We start from the raw sequence: 21,164 nt of genomic DNA on the forward strand, positions 1-21,164 counted from the left end.
AGAAACCAAAGCCCTAAACTCCTTCACAGGAATTCCACCCACTCAATGGTATACAGTAGGTATGTGGATGATACTTGGGTCAAGATCAAAACACAGGAACTGGAAGCGCTCACCAAACATATCAACTCTGTGGACAGATACATCAAATTCACACAGGAAGATGATAAAGAAAATAGTCTAGCCTTCCTGGATTGTGCACTACATATTAAGGAAGACAGAAGCCTTAACACTGAAGTTTACAGAAAAACCACACACAGAGATCAATATTTACATTTTGATTCTCACCACATATTGGAGCACAGTAGAATGCATACCACTGGTGGTACTTTGGTACCTGGCGGGTGGTATGCCACCATTCTAGATAAGTGTAGTAGGGGAGGGGAATGAGCTGAAGCAGCAGCAGCAGCACTGTACTGCACAAGCCTGAGGGAGAGTCAGCTGGAGATGCAGGGCTTGGCAGAAGCCCCAGGATCGGCATGTGAAGCTACATGCTGATTGGCACTTTTGCAGGGCTGCAGGGCTCAGCAGAAGCCCCAGTATCAACATGTGCTTCTGCAGGGCCGCAGGGGTGAGACTGAGGCCCTAGGATCAGCTCTTCTGGCACACTGGAAGAAAATGGGTGGAGGGTGAAGAGAGGAGAGGCTATAAAAGAAGCAGGTTTTGGTGGGTGAGGGAGGGAGAGGAAAAAAAGACAATGGAGGAAAGAGAAGGGGACAGCAAAAGAGAGACGGAGAAGTGCAGAGAAATCAGCTGGAGGTGTGAAAAATGGTCATAAGTCACTCTTTCCAGTGTCATTGTAACTTTGAAGAGTCACTAAGCAAACTGTTGTAAGTCGAGGACTGTGTGTACTTAATCACTTTTTTCCTTTTTTTGGTTAAGTTTTTGATAACTTGCTAGGCAACTGGTGGTAGCTGATTGTACCCTAAAAGTGGTACAATCTGTGAAAAGGTTGAAAAGCTCTGCCCTACACCACTGAGCTGAAGGCTTGCCTACCAGCAAAGATGGGAAAGAAAAAGAACTAAACACATCAAGGAAAACCTCAGAACTTGTGGCTATCTCCAGGTGGGCCTTCATCAAATCCCCAAAAAGACCTAGCAGGAGCTCCTTCATAACAGACAAAGAAGAAAAGAAAATAATAAATGAAGCAACATACTCATTCCATATATTGCAGGAATATCAGAAAAGCTCAGGAAGATCTTCAGCCAACACAACATACATGCATACTTCAAACCCAAGAATACATTAAGGCAGAAGTTTGTCCACCCCAATGATAAAACATCCAGACACAAACTAAGCAACATGGTAATATGCAGTACCATGCAATGAGCCATGTGCATATCTGTACATTGGGGAAACAAAATAACCATTCCATAAACACATGGCACAACATAGGAGAGCAAACCCATCAGGACAAGATTCAGAATTCCATTTACATTTAAAAGACAAAGGCCACTCTTTCGAAAACAGCAAAGTCCACTTTTTGGACAGAGAGGATCACTGATTTGAAAGAGGGGTCAAAGAGGCCATTTAGGTCAAAACTGAGCAGCCCTCTCTCAACAGACGGGGAGGGATACTTCATTTATCTCATCTACAACACAGGCCTTTCAACAGTTCCAAGAAAGTTCCACATCCACTTACACTACACAGGTCACCCTGATGACACAGATAAACCTCCAGGTGGCCTCAATGACTCTCTAAAAGAATGCAAATAACCAGCTGTCTGCAAGGAATATAAATCCTTCCATTCCCCACCATCCAGTCAGAGCTGCTGAGAAGTGAAATGTGTTCATAGAAAAACAAGAAAGTCCAGTTGCCTCGTGAAAAAGCATCTTTGGGACTACTTGTATATCTCTGCTATCTAGTTTAGAAATATTTTAGTAAATAAACAATGTCTGACAAAAATGCATTATTTTTATTTGCATTTGTTCTTTTTGTTTAATGAAACAGGAAGTTTTTCATACTTCAATACTTCTTCATTATGGCTTTTCTAAAGTAAATCAAATATCAATTACGTAAAGTGTTAAAAATTATTCTAATATCTTTTGGCAAAAGCAAATAATGGTATTATTATACTTCCTGCTCACTATTCCTATTTCCCATTTACAAAATACTACTAAATATTCTTCTAGCTTCTATTTAGTTATTCATAAACTGTCCTACTTAATTCAGTTATGAAAACATTACCCTAAGTTAATTGTTCATATGTGTGCACCCTTTTCACTGTTTATAAAATAATACTTTGGAAAATAAGTTGTAAATTAACATCCTGTAGCCCAACAACTGACAATTCATACACATAAACAAACACACCCAACAATGTAGTATCTCATCATTGGTTTCATTCTAATTTGCATTTCTGCCTGCCCTGGCAAATATATTATTTAATTAAGGCCTTTTTTTAACAGAAGAAATTTCAATGACTTCTTTTTATCAATTGTTTCCATATGCATATAGTTACCTTTCTTACAAATGGAAATGAGACCCAAAATTGCAACAAATGGGGCCAATCCTCTCAATACACGTGTTCCCATTTTGGAGAAAGTATACATGCCTGATCAAATTAACTTTAACCTTTCTGTCCATTGAACAGACATTGTCTAATGGGAGACAGCTTTTAAACTCATTCTTGTTAAATTTATTTCAAATGCTGAGAACACTCTATCACAATTTTCAGCAAATAAGCTTCAATAATATTGAACATCTGGTAAGACCTGTTCCCCAAGGGATCCAATGCTGTTGTGTTAGACCCTCAACCTTTGGCAATCAAGTTCAGCCTTTGTGATCTACTCCAATTGTGGCAGGAAAGCTGTTCTGAGGGAAAACACCTGCTTGTGAGGCTGACCCTAAGTCAGTGCATGGATGAAAGAAACCAGCTGGGTAAAATGTGATAGACCCCAGGGCAGGTGTTTCCTATGGTGCCATTCAGAGAAAATTAAAAGATCTGTCTAGGAAAAAGGGACTTCTGGCCAGGGCATACTTAGGTATTTTCTACAGATTTGTCTGGGCTTTTCATCTTAAATGAAACATCTGAAGAAGCATGTTTATGAAATGGAAAAGCCATTGATTTCAATTGTCCAAAGTTTATAACATTATGCTATGTTGGATCAAAGGCTAACATAGTTTTAGAAACAGGAACAGATTACTGGTGTATGAGAGTTAAGTGGCAGATAACTAGCTCCTCTCTGAACATGTTTGTATACACAGAAGAACTGGGGTGGTTAATGGGTTATTTGAGTCAATGACTCTCTCAGCTCAAGTTATTCACAGGCTTATTGTTGTGAGGAAAATAGGGGGCAGGACTATTGAGTATGTTCACCATCTTGAGTTGACCAATTGTAAAAAATAAAAAGGGGGATTTAACAACAATAAAAGCTAGGACTCCATTTGTGCACCCCTGCTTTCTTTTAATTGTTAAGTTATCCTAAATTAAATCAAATCAATCCCTTCCAATTTCTCTGCCAATAAAAGAGGAAAGATAACAACTTCCTGTTGTTGTTTTTGTGCATTGTGCATTTGTGCAGATATTAATCTATTCCAAGAAAATGGTGCTAAATTCAGCATTTGTTAATTAAAAATCCCATTTGTCATTTTTATAAACACCTCAGACCGTTGACCTGATAATGAAAGGAAGTATTTAATTTCTCATTTATTAAGTATCCTGAAATAAATAATAGTGCTAGAAACCTAATCCTGCTGTTAATTTCTCTTTGTGGGTTTTTTCCCCTCTGTCTTCTCGATTTTTTCTCCTCAGGTTGCTTTAGGATGTTGTATTGGAGTCTGACTTGATGGCACCCTCAAGGGCTATCAAGACACTTGCATTCATTAATGAGGGCACTTTCATTGGCCCCAATAAACCCTTTAATCTTGGACTTTTGAATTCTCTCATATTAAACATTCTATTCAAAATCCATTTAAGAGTAGGGAAGAAAGAACAAAAGAGTGGGTAGTTGTTTCTGAACAACAGGAATTCAACTATGACTTGTCAGAATTCATTTCAGCTGTAACTGTTTACAGCCTTCTTATCCAAAATGTTTTCCATCATTTTGGTTGAGACAAAATTTGAGAATTTGTTTGCCCATTCCAGATGGGCTATGCAGAATACATTGTGGAAATCCTATCTTGAATGCACCCAGATTCTTGAAGAAAAAGATGTGGAAAGAGGTCCAAGGCAACCATTATGGAACTTGTAAAGACCAGTATTTAAAACCAAAGGCTAGAGTGCATAAGTTTCCCCTGGTCTCCCCTCTCCCAAGCTGAATTAAAGTATGGTATAATAATGAGACATTTATCTCTGCTTTCACATTTAAAAAGGAAAAGCTTGTGAACATTTTGCAATCTATTTCCAAGATGATGGAGATGGAAGTGGGAAAAAGACAAGTCTTTTAAGTAACTTCCTGCCTTTTTCCTAGTTGCACACTGGGAACAACTGACACTAAATTGCATTCACCCTCCTGGTACTAAATGCAAGTCTTCACTTCACATCAGGCTGTGGCTATGATTTCTGCCAAGGCTGATAACAATGCCCTGTTATTGATGAGCCTCTGTCAGATCCTCTTAGCAGTGAGAATGTCAAAATGTCAAATGTTTTTAAAACTGGAAGGTAGGAGACAACCCACACCAATTCACTTAGAGCCCAGAGGTTTGAAGTCAACCCTCTCCCATCCACAAAAGGCCTCCCTATACTCAATGACAGCTTGGTTGGAAGCTACAGCCAGTGGAAAAACAGAAAGACTTTTTTTAAAAAAAATTATACCACTGCTAAGTAAAAGCCTAATAACTTTGCTTGTAGCTTAACAATTAAATTAAATCCATACAATGGGTCTAAAGTTCTTCAGACTATTTACAGATTACTGTTGTTAAGAAACTGCTTTGGGGCTCTCCAAACATCCTCACATCACAGCTTGGTTTATGTCCTTTCTGTTTGATGAAGCATGCTTTCCTTTCCTTTCCCCTTTTTATAATTGTGGATGGAAGTCAGAGGCAGAATGACTTTTAACTTCCCTGTTGGATGCTAGGGCACACATCTAATTCTACTTGCAGAGTTCATAGTGGCTCTTATCATGGCAATGGATGAATGGCTTCCAGTCATGAATACTCCCTTTGGTTAGTATTAATTTATTTCCTGTTCATTTTATATTTTGAGAATGCTACTGCTTTCTGTCCATTTTACATTGTAAGAAAACAGTGTATTTAACATATGAGAGTTGAATGAAAAGTAATGCCTCTATCATTATTAGTTACTGATAGATGGCAGTATTGGGGCACTAGAAGCTCTAAGGTGTCCTTTAATACCCATTCATTCATTTCAGTGGATGGGAAGTTACTGTGAGAAAATATTGTGTTAGTATTGTTTGTGAAAAGGAAACTTGCAACGAGTACTCATCCGTGCATTTTAAGCAAAATGTTATAATTGAATTTTTGACTGTCAAATGAAATTCACCACTATATACAGTACATGAAAGGTGGTGAACTGGGAGTGCTAATTTCTGTGCTCTATAATGAAAGAGATGACACTGATAGCAACTGATGAAGAAGATTGGTGGACTGATTAAGAACAAATAGCCGATTACTTGAAGGGAAACTGCTGTCAGGCTTAGCATTCAACAAGAAAGTGGGGGTCACATTATCAGTGTTCTTCAATATTGGAAGATTTGTATAAGATGGGTTCCTTGTATGCTGATAGAAACAATGAAAGATTCAAGTGCAATAAATCAGATTAAATATTTTATATTAAATAACAAAAGATCAAGTACAATGGCCCATGTAGAGTCTGGCAACTTACAAATAAATAAATGTAATAATTTTTTATCTCCTAAAGCAAGCTTTAGAAGATGAAAATAAAAGCTACACTGCAACATTCAAAACTTTGAAAAAACAATTAAACAGAAATGTGAAGTTGGATCTCATCATCTTACACCATTTGCATAGAATTCAGACTTGGTGCCACGAGAATTCCAACATTTTCCAAAATTGGAGAAATACATTTACAGTTAATCCTTGACTTACAACCATTTGTTAAGTGACCATTCAAAGTTAAACAGCACTGGAAAAATTGACTTATTTCTATTTTTCACACTTAAAACTGTTGCAGCATCTCCATGGTCACATGATCAAAATTCAGACACTTGGCAACTAAGTCATATTTATCACAGTTGCAGTGTCCCGGGGTCATGTGATCACCTTTTGTGAACTTCTGACAAATAAAATCAATGGGGAAGCCAGACTCACTTAACAAATATGATACTAACTTAACAACTACAGTGATTCACTGAACAACTGTGGCAAGAAAGATTGTAAAACGGGGCAAAACTCATTTAACAACTGTTTTGCTTAACAACAGAAATGTTGGACTCAATTGTGGTTGTAAGTTGAGAACTATCTGTATGGGATATGTTTCAATCAAATTAAGAGATGGAACAGACTGCAGGACATAATCAAAAAGACAACATTCTTTCAGGATGAAATGGAACTTGTCTGAGAATAAAATATGTTATCCTTCTGGCTATATACAATCATTTCTCAATGGAGAAAATCTGCCCTTGGAATCAAAATACATGGCCAAGTTCTATGCAAGGAAGGTATCTATAATCAAGAGCAGCTATAATCAAGAATATGGAGCTTCATATTTCTCAACTGCTATATATGATATGTATGATTTTATTATAATTGTTTTTATATTGTTTATAAATATCCTCAGCCAGAGTTATTGAGATAGGTGACCATATAAATTGAATAAATAAACAAATGTATAACCCATAAATGAATTGGAGAACTCACATAGATTTCCACCTTCTACCAAGCATCCTTTCCCACCTTTCAGTGTACAAATGTCTACTGCAGGTGAGACAACAGCTTCGTTTTTTAATAAAATTATATTCTGCACTTTTGTTTCCCTGAAAGACAAGAAAAAACCCATAACTGGGTTTAACCCTTTAAACAATATGTTTTTCTAGTCAAAAACATCAACAAGTTTTATATCAGCTTATAATAGTTATCTGAGTGAGTAGAAGTAGTTTCTCCTGGAGATTGTTTAGCTTCTTGTTCAAGAAAAATATGTTTAAGTTCTGGAAATATCTCAGCCTTAGCCTATGTCTTTCCATTAACTTAAGCAATCATTATGTAGAAAGTTGCTAAATGGTATAGTTGCATGAACAACACATTTCCAAATACAATGGTACCTCATTGTTAATTGACTCCAGGAGGTGCTTTGAGTACCAAAAATAATGAGTACCAAACAATTTTTCCCATAAGAAATAATGTAGTGAGTCACAAGGCAGCTGATACCAGTAGGTTCTAGGTTGTGTGTTGAATACCAAATAAATAATGAGTACCGGGAAAAAATTGCATTAAGTACCACTGTACGTAGTCTGGATATTATTTAAAATACCATTAAGTAAACACAATGTCTTATTTATACATTTAAAATTATATCCTTCCATTTTGGTCTGATTTGTTATGAGACTAAATTACAAATAATTTTACCAGCAGTTGGATACTTTTAGTTATATGTTGCACTATACACATCTAATCTAAACTATACAAAATACATAAACACTAAGTATAGATATTTAAAATTAAGCAGTCTCATTTAACTTTGCTGATGCCATGTGTTTCTTTCACTTTTAATCAGACTATTCTTGCATAACAGTTAAGAAAACTGAATTAGAGACAATCTGTTTAAAAAAACTAGAAAAAATTACTTCAGTGGCATATTATAATCAATCAATGCATCTTTCTGTACATGGAAGTAGCTAAACTGCTTCATTATTGGCCAATTGTGATCAAGTGTGAGGGATTCAGACTTAGAAGCCTTTCATCTGCTGAGTTTGCACACATGCTGAGCATCTGAAAGAGAATGTGACTTTTGACCCTTTCTGGACCTGATTTTTTTTTAATGACAAATTGCAAATATTCTTGTTTGGGTCCCCAACACAGGGTAGAAACATAATGTGAGAATCAATCTGGAATTACTTGATGGATGGAGAATCTGTTTCCCAATTCATTCTGTTTTGAAGGTAATGTGGCAATTATTATAATAGGTTGGTAAAAAAAATGCACGTTTTAATACATCCATGATGAATTTTATGTGATGGGAGAATTATTCCAATTCTTTCATTTCAGGAGAACAATAGAAACGAATGCCTAATTATATTAAATTAAATCCATTTTCTGCTATAGATCAAGTAACATCCCATTTCATCTTTTAATTAGAAATTTGTGTATTTGCACTAACATCCCCAGATGTTAAAATATTTATGAAAAGTTTTAAGACAATACTTCCTGATTCAGTGAGATAACATTTAATTAAAATCTTTCTATTCCTGTATTGGAAATTGCAGCTTATATCATCTCTAAAATGTATTGTCTTCTTTTGGATCTTAAAAAATTGCCTCAAAAGTCTGATATATATTGAAACATGTTTTGTTTTGTTCTTAAATTGGCAGTTCATTAGAATCTGAAAATGATGTTTTAATAGCTATTACCTGCCAGATGATCTCTGCTTGAAGAATGTTATAATAAGAGCTTTTATTTGCATAATGCAGTAGGATTGTGCTCAGCATATATTTCAAGTATGAAACACACACAGATTATGTGGATAGAGGTATAACTATCATACATGTTTTATTACAAAATACAAACATTTGGTGAACTAAGAAAGAAAATTGTTACTTCTAAATATGTCAGGAAATACTTTTACATATAAGAGTTCATTTTCATATGGGTTTATTTTATGCCATCTCCTTGGAGACAGAAAGAGAGAAAATAAGCCTAGGTGCTAGTTGAATTTGATAGAATTTAATAGAGGTCACTTAGAAGGAAAATAATCATATTCCCATCCAGTTATAGCTGAACAAAGTTTTTATTTTTAACCAGCCAAATATTCACGTTTGGGGGACTGGGGGAACCAAGACATAATTCCAGCACATGTGATGTGCTGGAATTGATAGATGGCAGGGGTATCAGAAATTCAATCATGAAAATCAGTCCACTCAATTCTATATAGATTGGATTGTTTTTTTAACTCACTTAGCAGTAAGTGAACACATTTTATTCAAAATAAATATGTTCATCAGACCATACTAGAAGAGAATTCTCAGAGTTGTAGTCCTAATGTATTTTTCTATATCTGTCTGACCTGGGCTACAGAACTCTGGATGACTACTAGAGGGTAGCAGAGAAATACAGAAAACTAATTTTTTAATATTTTCCAGAGTCTGTCCATATATTTGCAGCCTGTTATAGTAGGGAATTAGGATCTTATATTCTGATATTCTGAATTGCCTTTCCTGAGATACATCATTTGTCAGCAAGAAACCAAGATATTGTTTACATTTTAGGAAGTAGGTAGGCAGAAATAGGAGCAATGTATACATACATATGTGTGTGTGTACACACACAAACACACACACACACACACAAACACATCTTATTCATGCCCTCTCAAAGATCAGTTCTGCTGCACTTTTTTCATTGGGCTCCTCCATCTGTTGAACATTTAAATGCATTTAGGTCCCAACACCATAAATAACCTTAATATATTGATATAATATTAATATAGGCACTACTATTGATGAAGCATGTTAGCATATTGTAATGCACAGATTCAGCTAAATGTTGAAATAACTGCAGTTGCAAAATCATCTTCAAAGAGAAGATAAAAACATACAGAAAATATTATACTAATTCAAATTTAAACTTACACTTGCATGTATGTTCAACTGGAATACTCATTAACCTGATTGACAATAAGCATTGGCCAGGTTAGTAGAGGTGAATGAGATTTACTCTTAATTTGAATGAGACTCAAGACCAAATGTACTACAAAGATATTATTTCTCAAAATTCTGTAACTGCATTATTTAGCTGAAGAACTGATTTCTCTGCACAAACGTGCATAATTTTTAATGTCTTGAGGTCTACATCATGCTCTCATGCATTGGAAAAACTGTGTGTTTACTGGGATTTAATGTCGTCATTCAACATGTAGGCAATATCAACTATTCCTTTCAATCAAATAACAGCAGAATAGCCCCCTTCCCAATAATCAGGTCACACGAGGGACTGTCTCTACTCCATTCCTTTAATCTATTTTATATGGATTGTAAAAGAAGCAAAAGTTCCACTCTGGTTTGGGACTGGGGTGCATTTGAAATACTTTGCTTTGTCTCCTCACAATCCACATTGTACTATGCAATATCAAGCAGATGCTGGTCCCTTAGCAAACGTAGAAACCTCCAGTCAAAATCAAATCCTAGCCGTCTGCTCTGAAGGAACTTGGTGTGCAGGTTTCTATCTCATTGTTTTTTTTCTTGGCTGTTGAGCAATCTGCAGAAGCAATGACCCATCACTTACAGCATTTTTTAAAAAATCAATTATCTGGGAAACAATTAAAAATAACTTATTGTATGCCTTTTAAAAAAAGGATACAAAAGGTTAAGCAGAGCAGCCAGCATCTGCACACTAATGACATGATTGTTATGATCAGTGTTTGCTTTACCCTGGAGTGGTAACATAATTCATCTACCTCTGAATGAGCAGCGACAATTAATGCAGTCAATGTGTCCCACGTGTCCCCAGTAGCATTAACAAGGCAGCTCCGGGGGGGCCCTGCAGACACAGGGATGAAAATTGAGATGGCTTCCTATTTGAATGTGATCCTGATTACCTCAGCAGGGCCACCTGCCGCATAGCGGCTGTTCTTTTTTCCTGTCACCACCTCCATTTGTCCTGACTCAGGGGACCCTAGCAGACAGCCAGCTGGGGAGGTCCCATTGGCATCAACTAGCAGACACCAGCTGATCAGATTTCCCTGGCTGGAACTACTTCTTGGGGACTGCCTCAAACAACGGGATGGTTGGTTTGGCCACATCCAACTCACCTCAGGCAAGCTGAGCAATGCTTTGTTGCTTGCAATTAACAGGGGAGAGTGCTTTTATTAGTCATTGTATTGGTTCAGGTGATTTTATTGTTCACGAGAGAAAATCAGTTCATGCTTAGAAATGTCAGTATTTTGCATCAGGCCTCTCCTGTCTGAATGCTCTCTCAAAGCACATACAGATAAGTGGGCTAACCAAAGATAATGTGCAGCTTGAAGTAGAGCCAACTTTTCCTTTCTTTTACACATTGCCCATAGTGAGTGCTAGGGTAGGGCTACCACCTTAGGACTGTGCAAAAGCAATCACCACTAGATGGCAGCAAAAAGCTAGAATTTTCTATGTCCCCTTGATGTCATCTGGCATTGTCCCAATTACTGCAGTCTATGTAGTAGCTATCTATGGTCAATATTTCAAGAACTCCAGCAGCATTCAGATATTTATTCTTCCCTCTGCACAGCATGACCAGTCTTGCCTTTCTTGTAAATACACTCAGCCACAGTAAACAGAGGTAAATCAGGCCTATTAGAGTGTAACAACAACATTAAGCAGGATGAACACAAAATGCAAATCTATGGTAGTTTCTATAACACTCTTCCCCAGAAGCTACTTCTGTGAAAGATCTCTGAGTTGATCATATCCTTGTTGCCTGTCGATGAGTTCCAAAGTCCAAGGTTCCAAGGAGCTTGTTAGGCTCCTCTGGAATATAATTGCACAAAAGGACAAAACCTACCTTATACCAGACAAATATATTTTACAATTACAGACTTAGATAATGTTAATTGATCAATGATAACAATATATGCCAAAAGGTTAACCCTTTTATATAAAAATCCTAGATATTGAACAAATAGAAAATATGGACAGATTTTTATGTCATCCACAATTAATGCCCACCCGTAATCTTCCATACAGGATTACCAGGTCTGTGCTGTAAATCTGGTTGACCTCCATTGGACAGGAAAGAAATATAGACACTCCCACTCATTTTCAATCAAGGGAATCATCCTGATTCTTGCAGTTCAGATCTGTAGTGCTGCAGCTTCTAACCACTGGAGGGAACAAGCTGAAACTCTTACACTGCAATCCTACATATATCTGCTCATATGAAAGCATGATCAACTCCAAGAGTATACAGAATTGGAGCCTTAGAAATTTTATATATTTTGAATTAAGAAAAAATATGTGGAAAGAAATAAATTGCCTCTTGGCAAAGATTCCAACATTAACATTCCAATTTGCATTTCAGAATTATTATATTTTCAAGTACAATATTAGAGATTTAAGCTACCCAATATCATTGGATCAACAGAGGTGATGTGATTCAATGTATTGCTACTCATAAGAAATCCCCCATTATGAAATTTACTGTGTTGTGTACTGGGTTCGTTGCTCAGGAATGAAGACGAGGTGAGTGAGTTCAGCAAAGAGCATGGTTTATTTCTTGCAGGATCTAAACTAGAGAACAGGGCTGCAGATGCAGCAATTTATACCCCTGGCCCCTAGGCAGCAGACAAAAGGTTTGAAGCAACCTATTGCTGCCTAGGGGCAACCAATAGCAGCACTGGAGATGGGTTGTCTGAGGATCTGGGAGCGGTTAGCTAGCTCCCTGCTCAAACAGCCTTCCAGCAGTTACCACGTGGTGTTAACAACAAGCCCAATACATTACACCCCTCCCCCCCTTAGAACTAACAACATTATACCAACAACAGAAAGTAATTACAGCAATACAATTTACAAAAGACTTAACACTGGTGTGAATAGGTTCCACTTAGCAGCATAATAAAATACTTTACAACATTATAGCTCCATTGTTTTTGGTACACTCTTGTAGGACAGCAGTTAACACAATGTAAATACAACATTATAGCTTTATTACTTCAGCACATAATCTTGCAGATAAGCAGGAGGTTTGTGTGCCCTTGTGGAACGCCTGGGGGACCCAGGTCCTTCCTGTCCTACCAGCTTGCCCGATGGGCTGGGTAGACCAGTGTCTCTCAGTTCAATTGATTCAGGATGGTTCGGTGTTCTCTGGCTGGCCTTTCCAGGTTGGCCCACCCCAGAGTCAATTCGTTCAGCAGAGTTAGCACAGTGGCTATAAGAATCTGGTTGGCTTTCTCTGTCAGGGGACCCATGTTGCACTTCTGGACTCCCCTCCTCTACGGCCAACTCCTCGTTGCTTGGGCTTTGTGAGCCTTCAGAGTCTATGTATGGGGTGGCTTGGCTGCCGGTTTGCGGGCCTTGGTAAGGACTTATGACATAGTCCTTGCTTTGTGGCTGTTCTGGAAAACGCTTCCTGAGTTGGTCGATGTGGCGCCTGACAACTCGCTCGCCCTCCAGCCCCACTTTGTAAGAGAGGGGGCCTGAAGTTTTAGTAATTTTTCCTGGTACCCACAGATTCACATGCCCATAGTTCCTGGCCCACACTCCATCACCCACTTGTAGTCCCCTTGGGGGTTTTGGACATGAAGCTTCTGCTGCCACCCTATCAGGATGCAATCTGTCCAGTTTCGTGATCAGCCACCTTCCCCAACGCAGCTCTGCTGGGCTTTTCCCTGTAGCCGTGCAGGGTGTGGAATGCTGGCAAAATAAAAAAAAATCTGCCAATCTGTAATGCCAGTCCCCAGTCACTATATGCTTGAGTGATTCTTTTGTGGTCCTGACCATACGTTCGGCTTGACCATTGGTGGACAGGTGAAATAGGGCCTACGTTGCATGTCTGATGAGGTTTGCCCTCAGGAACGCCTGAAATTCAGCCGCAGTAAATTGGGCTCCATTGTCGGATACTACAACGTCTGGTAGCCCATGTATGGCAAAGATTTTCCTAAGCACCTGGATGGTCCTAGCAGTAGTCATGTTTGCAACTGGTATTACTTCAAGCCATTTAGTGTGGCTGTCGACCGCTATAAGAAAGAGCTGTCCCTGAAAGTCTATGTGAATTCTAGACCAAGGAGTGTGTGTCTCCTCCCACCTGTGAACTGGTGCATGTGGCATTTCAGGCCTTGATTGTTGGCATGTGTAACAGCCATGTACCTGGGCCTCAATGGCCTTATCTAAACCTGGCCACCATAAGTAGCTTCTAGCTAAAGCTTTCATAAAGACAATACCTGGATGGCCTTCATGCAGTGATTGCAAGACCCTGTCTCTTAGTGAAGTGGGGATTATGACCCTGTTCCCCCATAGGATACAACCCTTGTGAGCTGATAGCTCATGTCTTCTAGTGAAATAACTCTGAAATTCAGGGCCTGGGCTTTTGTCCAGCCACCCTGTGTGCACCCAAGAAAGCACTCTACTTAGTGTTCTATCAGCTGCTGTTTTTGCAGCTATGTCCCCTGCATGGAGGGGAAACTCTGGGAAGCCCTGAATGGACAAAACGCGGGCCGCTGGGGCCGGATCTGGTTCAATTTGTGGCAGTGGAAGCCTACTCAGGCCATCTGCATGGCCCATATCTTTGTCGGGTGTGTGAATCAGCTTGAACGAGTAAGCTGCTAGAAAAATAGACCATCTCAGCATTCTAGGGGATAGTATCTGGGGTGTCTATTTGTCTGTGGTGAATAACCCCAATAATGGTTTGTGGTCTGTGAAGACCGTGAAGTCCCTGCCATATAAGTAGTCATGGAATTTTTTAACTCCAGCTACAATAGCCAATGCCTCTTTGTCAATTTGAGCATAGTTATGCTCAGCAGAGGACAGCGTCCTCGAATAAAATGCAATGGGAACCTGGGTTCCATTTTCTCTAAGTGATTCAAGACTGCTCCCACCCCGTATGGGGATGCGTCACATGCTAAACAGACTGGTTTAGACTCCCTGAAATGAGTGATAGTGGAACTGACTGACAGAAGTACCTTCAGGTCCTGAAAACTTTTTTTGTGAATGCTGGTCCACTTCCAAGAAGCTTTTTTTATCTAAGAGCCTGTGAAGTGGCTCTGCCACTGCGGCCTTGTTAGGAAGGAACACGTGGTAGAAGTTGAAAAGGCCCAAGAATGCTTGCAGCCCTCCTTTTGTTTTAGGGCTAGGTGCCATCTGAATGGCCTTTACTTTGGACTCAGCTGGGTGGATGCCATTGGCATCAATGCGAAAGCCCAAAAATTCAATTGAGGGAACCCCAATTCTGCATTTGCTGTTTTTTAGTTTGAGGCCTGCTTCACGCAGCCTCTGCAGGACGGCTCTGAGCCTCCACTTCTGTGGATTCTCTGGCAATTAGCACGTCATCAAAATAGGGGCAAACCCCTGGGATGCCTTTGACTGTGCATTCCATGATTCCCTGAAAAATGCCTGGGGCTACACTGACCCCAAATTGCAAGCGCTTTACTCTGAAAGCCCCCCTGTGGGTCACAATTGTCTGTGCTGCAGCCGTGGCCTCATCAACAGGTAGTTGCTGATAGGCCTGCACCAAATCTAATTTTGCAAAAGTGGTGCCACCCTGCAAAGATGCCAGGATGTGGCTCACCACTGGGACTGGGTATGCGTGCTGTTTAAGGGCACAGTTAATTGTACATTTGTAGTCTGTGCATATTCTGACTTCCCCGTTGGCTTTAAGTGGTGTTACAATAGGAGTTTCCCACTCCCCACCATCTACTGGTAGCAACACGCCCTGTTCCACAAGCTTGTCTAGTTCCGTGTCAATTTTGTGCTTGAGGGCAAAGGGGACCCTGTGAGGCTTAATCCTGACGGGAACCATGTTTGGGTCTAATTTAAATGCTATTGGCAGGCCCGTGTAAGTTCCTAGGGCTGAATCAAATACGTCTGCAAAGTCCACGGAAACTGATGCTAGACTCGCGACTTGTGTCTGGTTGATACCAGTTACTTGGATGCCTAGTGCATCAAACCAATTGAGCCCAATTAGGATCGTTCTCTGGCCCCCTACTACAACAACATCCAGGTGCCCCGAAAACCCTTTAAATTTAACAGCCAAGGTGGCTTCACCCTTGACTACAACTTTTGCATTATGGAAATCTGTTAAAAGTATGTCAGAGGGCCTCAGCTTGGCCCATCTCCTACTGCGACTGAACACGGAATTAAATGTGTCCAGAGAAATAATGGAAACAGCATAGCCTGTGTCCAGCTCCATCTTACAGGGGACCCTTTGCAGCTCCACCTGGAGTCTATACTTGGGTTTAAGGGGGCTTCAGGCCCCGGTGTGACATACACTTCTGCAGCTTGAGCAAAAACCCACGCTGAATGGCCCCGGGGCCCCGGTACCCCTCCTGGTCAGATCATCCAACTGGCGATGCAATGGCCGGTCCCTCTGGTGACCTCTGCAAACTGCTGTGATGTGGCCGGTTTTCCCGCAGGCCCGGCACGTGGCTGTCCGGAACCTGCAGCCGAGCGTTGGTGGTGGCCGCCACAACATAGACATCTAGGCAAGGGATCTGCCTTGTAATAAGTCTCTTGCTGCTTGCTGTTGCGATGTTGTGGGTCGGGCTGTCTGTGCAGTTTGTTGACTTTGGCGTCTTCTTCTGACTCCGCGGTGAGTTTGGCGTCCTTGTGGTGGACGGTTTCTTTGCATTGCATCATTTTGGTGGGCCGGATCATTCAGATGGCTCCACCAGCAGCTTCGTCCACCATGACCTCGTTCTGGGAATCTGCAAACGACAGGACCTCTGTGGCAAAAAGTTTTTGCTGCAGCTCTCGATTGCGGAGGCTGCAGATGAGCCGGTCTTGAAGACACTCTTCAACGTCTGAAAATTGGCATAAGCAGGTGGCCTGCCTCAAGGCCGCAATGTATTTGGATGCAGTTTCTCCCGGCTGCTGTATTCATTGTTTGAAGGCGTAGCACCATGCAATCACCTACATCTTCAGTTGGAAGTGTTCTCCGAGCTTCTTCTTCAGTTTGGCGTAGGAGATGGATTCCGATGGCGTGGGTGCAAACAGGTTTTCGGCCAGATCGAACATCACTGGGCCGCACACACAGAGCAGAGTGGCGGCCTTTAGTCCGTCCTCTGTGACCTGGTTCGCCTGAAGGTAATTCTCGACCTGGGACAGGTATGAGGGCCATCCTTCTGGTTTCTTGATGTTGAACTCTCACAGCCTTCTGACCTTGGACATTCTGCTGGTCTTCATGGCTGCCTTCTGCTTCTTCCAATCTTGCCTCTCTGTTGCTCAGGGACTGGTTCTCTGAGTGCATGGTCGCTAGTGTGGCTTGCTAGCCAACCATAGGGGGGGAATTGCTTTTCCTGCCAGGTGTGCACTGCCTCTCCCCTAGTGACTTTCAGCTCTGACGGAGAAGCAGGATCCCACCTTCGTCGCCAGTGTTGTGTACTGGGTTCGTTGCACAGGATTGAAGATGAGGCAAGTGAGTTCAGCAAAGAGCATGGTTTATTTCTTGCAGGATCTGAACTAGAGAACAGGGCTGCAGATGCAGCAACCTATTGCCACCTAGGGGCAATCAATAGCAGCACTGAGGATGGGTTGTCTGAGGATCTGGGAGCCGTTAGCTAGCTCCCTGCTCAAACAGCTTCCAGCAGTTACCATGTGGTGTTAACAACAAGCCCAATACATTACATACTGGAGCCTAAAATCATTCGGTGGTTGGTTTGTAATCAGTAAAAAGGCCTTTGGGGAGGGAGAATTAAAATGTATCGGGGTTTTTTAATGTAGTGCAGTGCTATTTAAAATTATAATCTGAGTTTATGTGTTATTTTCAGGAAAAGGTTTGCCTTTATCTGTTTACTTATCCCCTAGGCCAAACTAATATTTATTTCTGCAAGTTACAAAATGTAAAATAAAATTTAAAATTACTGCTAGTTTGCATATATTCTGAATGCAAATGTACTGTCTTTCACAATTTCTTTGCATATTTTAAGTGATAGACTTGGCATATGAATTAATACATTAATGAATTTATATTAAACATGTTAATAATTGACACATATATTCAGTCTCTCATGTTTATAGTTCACAATTTTTTAATGTATTATATGCCTGTCTTCTCACCACAGCCCTATAAGACTTATAAAAGAGCACCAAATGAAACTGTTATACAATCTGAACCTTTGCATTTGAAACAATAACAAAAAAATAACCTGGGGAGTATGTAGAATACAGAATACAAGAATACAGATGGACAGATGGACAGATTCCAGCTATATGGAAATAATGTTTGTAAGACTTTATAACTTTTTGGTCAATAGTCAGCACAATTTATGTGGACATAGCAGCTCTTTCCTTAGGCTACTTCACACTTAGCATAATTGGGATAGAGAGCATCAGGTAGATGCCAATTTGGGTCTATTTGGGTCTATGAATTAGTGGTGATATTAAAAATGCTCACTATCAATCTTAATTACCTTTTTTAAGTAGAATATCTCTGTGGTTTATGTGGAGTCCATATATGGAGTGGGGGGCACTGTTTTACGGTGGTTCTCCTCCTACTTCCTGGGCCGTTCACAGTCAGTGTTGATGGGAGGGCAGAGGTCCACCTCGAGGCCTCTCATTTGTGGAGTTCCTCAGGGGTCGGTCCTCTCCCCCCTCCTGTTCAACATCTATATGAAGCCGCTGGGTGAGATCATTCATGGTTTCGGGGTGGGGTATCATCAGTATGCTGATGATACCCAACTTTTTCTTTCCACCCTGAACCAACTCAGTGATGCCCTCGACGTGATGTCCCGTTGCCTGGAGGTGGTTCAGGTTTGGATGGGGAGAAACAGGCTTCGACTCAATCCTGCCAAGACTGATTGGCTGTGCATACTGGCATCTCGAGTGAACCATTCTTCTCCATCTTTAATGATGCGGGGTGAGGTGTTACCCCCCGTCGATATGGCTCATAACTTGGGCGTCCTCCTGGATTCACGGCTCAGTTTGGAAGATCATATAGGTGCACCAGTTGCAGCCCTATCTGGACCAAGATGCCCTACACACAATCACTCATGTGCTCGTGACCTCCCGGTTAGACTACTGCAATGCTCTCTACATGGGGCTGCCCTTGAGGACCACTCGGAGGCTTCAGCTGGTGCAGAATGCAGCTGTGCGAGTAGTAATGGGAGTTTCCCGATACTCTCATGTAACACCTCTTCTCCGTGAGCTGCATTGGCTTCCAGTTGCCCTCCGGGTGAGATTCAAGGTGCTGGTGATGACCTATAAAGCCCTACATGGCATGGGTCCGGATTACCTTAGGGAGCACCTGCTGCCAGCATTAGCTTCCCATCGTCCTGTGCGCGCCCACAGGGAGGGCCTCCTTAGGATTTCACCAGTTAGAGATTGCCGGCGGGTGATTCCCAGGGGGATGGCGTTCTCTGTGGGTGCGCCCGCCCTTTGGAACGAACTGCCGATGGAACTTCGGACTGCTTCCGACCTTCGCTCGTTTCGCCGGGACTTAAAAACTTGGTTGTTTGAATTGTCTGGCCTGGACTGAGGGATTTTAAATTAAATTAAATTAAATTAAATTAAATTAAATTAAATTAAACTAAATTAAATTAATTTTAAATTTCAATTTTAATGTTATCTTAATTTTGTGGGCTTGTATTAATTTAATTGTATTTTATTCTCTTTTTGTATTGTTTTTAACTTGGCCTGTGAACCGCCCTGAGTCCTTCAGGAATAGGGCGGTATATAAATTAAATAAATAAATAAATAAATAAATAAATAAATAAATAAATAAATAAATATTATTGGAAATAAAAATGCACATTTAATTAAAATTATATTTTTAAACAAATCAATCAACCTTATGAGCTCCAAGAGAAGGTGGCCAGGCACACTAGTGCCTGAAAGCCCCTGGCTGGGATTGTAGAAAGAAAAATTTCAAGTCCAGTTCCAATCTGGGAGTAAACAAAAATGGAGGCTAAGATGCTGGAAATAAAGATGGAGGCTGCTTAGAAGGAAGGTTCCAGTTTCTTGAGTTGCAGAACCAGATAGAAATGTGGTTCTGAGGCAGCTGACCACATGGAGTTGGGAGTGGTAGGTTTTTATGCCTTCTTGGGCTTTTGTGTTTGGAATTGTTCCTATTCCTGTGGCATAAACTTTGACCTGAGTTTTGAGTGTGTCCTTTTGGTATTCTGATGGTGGTGGGTTAATCCTATTATGTCCTGAAAGTCATGTCCTGCTTCTCTGTGGCTGTGGCTGATGGCTACGTCCTTTGTTTGATTTTTAAGTGAGGGGTTGCTGGTTCTAGTTCTATCTAATTCTGCTATTGTTAGCTATCAGTTTTGCTACAAGGGATTTCAAAATATTTTGTCTTGAATGGACTTCTGCCTGGTAGTATTTGTTATATATTGTGTTGGTTCGAAGCATGAGGCGAGACGAGAAGGTGAAAACAGGAACATGCTTTATTGAGCTGCTGGAACAGAAGAGCATGTGTGTCCGTACCACTATTTATCTGGTTGGCCACTAGGTGGCAGCCAATAGATTTAAAGTAATACAGTTCCCTCATAAATCAGCCAATGGCTGAGCAGGAGACTTTAAGTCTGGCTAAAACCCCCAAGCTGTTACACAGGCAACTGTTAGCAGCAATCACAAACACATGAACTTTGCACACAAGAAAAACCCCAATACATTACACCCCTCCCCCCTAGAATGTACACACTTTCTACAAATCATTTAGGCACTAAGTCTTGCAGATATGGTAGTGGTCTGCGTGACCTTGTAGAACACTTGGGAGATCCAGGCACATTGTGGTGTACCAGCTTGCCCGCTGGGCTGGGTAGACCAGCAGTCAGAGGTTCACGAGAGTCAGGTTGACTCGTGTCCCTTTGTTTGGCCCTTCCAGGTTGGCCCAGACCAAAGTCCAATGCAGGAGCAGAGTTAGCACAGTGACTGTCTTTTTCTGGTTGGCTTTCCCCATCAGGGGACCCATGTTACACTCCTGGGCTGTGTCCATTTACAACCACCTCCCCATTGGATTGACTGCAAGAGTCCTCAGAGTGTGTGAACTGCTTTGTTCCGGTGCCAGTTTCTGGCCCTGGGAACGAGCCTGATGCAAGCTCCTCACTTTGTGACCATTCTGCATAACGCTTGCACAGCTGATCAATATGGCGGCAGACGATCCTCCCCCCATCTATAGCCACCTTGTAGGAGAGGGGGCCAGAAGTTTTGATAATTTTGGCCGGCACCCACAGATTTCCATGCCCGTAGTTCTGGGCCCACACCCCCTCACCCACTAGCAACCCCTGTGTAGCTTTCGGCTGCAAGGTGTCTACTGCCACCCTGTCAGGGTGCAGCCTGTCCAATTTTGTGATTAGTCTTTTTCCCCAGCGAAGCTCTGCTGGGCTCTTTCCGGTCACTGTGCAAGGCGTAGTATGCTGGCTCAGCAAGAAATCAACAAGCCTATGGTGCCAATCTCCAGTCACTATG

The sequence above is a fragment of the Vipera berus genome, assembly GCF_964194415.1.
Source record: "Vipera berus genome assembly, chromosome: 4".
NCBI classification, from domain to species: domain Eukaryota; kingdom Metazoa; phylum Chordata; class Lepidosauria; order Squamata; family Viperidae; genus Vipera; species Vipera berus.